Here is a 2,484-nt window from a genome sequence, read left to right as displayed (position 1 = left end):
TTGTGTTCATTTTATTTATAATCACATTTTCTCCACAGACCCGGAGGTAAGTGACCCCTGCACACAATGATTTCTTCACGTGCCATTTTGATTTTATGATTTTCTCACATTGATTGAAAATGCCATTGATTTCTCCCGATTTTGAATATGAAACTATTGAATATACTTTAAACTTGATTCGAAAGATGCTAGCACACTGTGGCTGTCTTTGATTTCTTGCGAGTACCCACATTTTAGTATTCAATCGCTGTTCTGTTTAAAACTCTTGTCTAAGAAAAATAAATAAATAAATTATTTTATTTTAATCTCTCGATAAGCTTCCCGTGTGCTATCATCACCTTATATTTTGTGTTTCTGACTCCACGTGTGAATGTACAAATGGTAATTTTCTTAAATTTTTGTGTATCAATAATCACAAATTCTATTGAACTGTCCTCAGGCCTACAAGGATAACCTGTGATTCTAGAATTATGAAGTACCGAAATGGAATATTCTTACAGATATTGCGCGAGTTGAATGCAGAGATCAGGAATGCGATACTGATGTGACCTAATTATTATTGATGACTATAAACATGAGTGTGTCGATAAATTTAAACAGCCCTTTAAGTTTACCATGGCACGAGACTCAACGTGAGTCTTGAGTCGCAAAGTAACGCCTACTTCAATAAATTTTACACAAGGTTGAATGATAAAAAATATATTTTATTAATTCTTTCATCATTTTAACCTGATAATTAAATATCAAATTTTTGTTCTGTCTTTCTTTAATACACATAATATCTAAAACATGTTTCACCATTTCTCGTCCTTTGCGATGAATAAAAACGTTTTTTGTTTTGGAACGGAACCTGTCATTATTATACCAAAAAAAAAAAAATACACGGACTCGCAACTTCAGTATTAACGCGATAACACGGTTAGCGTTCGATAACTCACAAGCACAGCACTACGGAGAAGCTCGCAGAAGAGTGGGCTATCTTTACCTCAGACCCCACTGCATTCAACTCGCGCGCTATGCTCAATGTTCAAAAAAATCATCACATTAACTTAATTAAACAGCACGTTATTTTGTTCTATAAGTAATGGAAAGTCTTTTTGAAGTTCATGAGATTTCCATGTGAATTATACATATATTAGCAATGTACCACCTAAACAATCATGTGAAACAAAGTGTCATTTCCAAGTCCTTGTGGGTCTGCACCAAATATGAAATAATTCTGTGATCGCGTGTCTGACTGTACCAATGTCTGTTGAAGGTGATCCCCTTTTAACTCATACATAAAAATGGCTTCTGTATGGAGAATCGAATGAAGCAAATTAATTTGGTGAAGCTGGATATCATGTGATTAAACGTAAGTATAAACTCTTGGTGAGTATAGAAGGAAAACTGTGATGATTTTGCTCTGTGTTTGTAAGGGTTGCCATATGTAGTACATTTTTTTAAATATAAATCCGAAATATTACAATTAATGATATTTATTTTGTACTTTATTTTTTTAAATTGAGAACCTACCAAATCATAATATGGCAACCGCTGCAATAGATTTCTGTTGATTTGACTCTATTATTGCGACCGAACAAGCATCCATGGTAATGGTCACATTAAAAAATGATTTTGATGATCGTAAAGAAATATTATTTTATATTTATTTTAAAATTACCAAATAAAAGTCTCTCAGTCACCTAATTGAACTCATATGTAGCCAAAAAAGACCATATTATCTAAGAATAATACCACACAATTGCATTTACAAATCCCTTGGAATACCTTCCCATCCCTGGTCCGGCGCTACTCCGCCATAGCCACCTCTCTTCATACACTTTTCATTACACAAATACTATGTGTATCTTTATATTGTTCTTATTATGTCCATAATTTTATGCAGGATTTTTATAATCTGAACAAATGTATTATTTTACTGTCCAGTACGAAATAAAACGGACACGCATGTTTAAGATGTCTATAACTATGCTTACATTGGCCTACCATTTTTTTGATAATCAAAAGTATTCAAATATATGGTTACTTATTATTTATTTTTCGTGTGTATCCTCTCTTACATTTCGGATTTCATATGATGGTAGTAAATACTATTAAATAAACTTATATTATCATTACAAAATATTACATTGATCAACATTACAAATTTTATGGCACTGAATTATCTGTATTCAACGATTTAATACATCTTAATGGTTACCTGCAAGAAATTTAAAAGTAATGTCACCTACTATCATCAATAATTTTGGTAGCGACGATGACTTGCTGCCCCCTTTGTATACATCTTGCCATAAATACTGAAACTAAGAAAAAAAAATTTTTGTATTGCTAATAACATTTATTACTTTTACAGTGTGTTAGTTTAATACGTAAATATAAAACAATTCAAAATATAAAAAGCTTATTCGAAGTGGTCTCCATTGGCTGCAATACAGTCTTATAAGTTGAGGCCAGTTATCAATAGAAGCACGCACTCTTTCC

The sequence above is a fragment of the Leptidea sinapis genome, chromosome 22 (genome assembly GCF_905404315.1).
Source record: "Leptidea sinapis chromosome 22, ilLepSina1.1, whole genome shotgun sequence".
Classification (NCBI taxonomy): Eukaryota; Metazoa; Arthropoda; class Insecta; order Lepidoptera; family Pieridae; genus Leptidea; species Leptidea sinapis.
Note: the sequence above shows the minus strand (reverse complement) of the source record.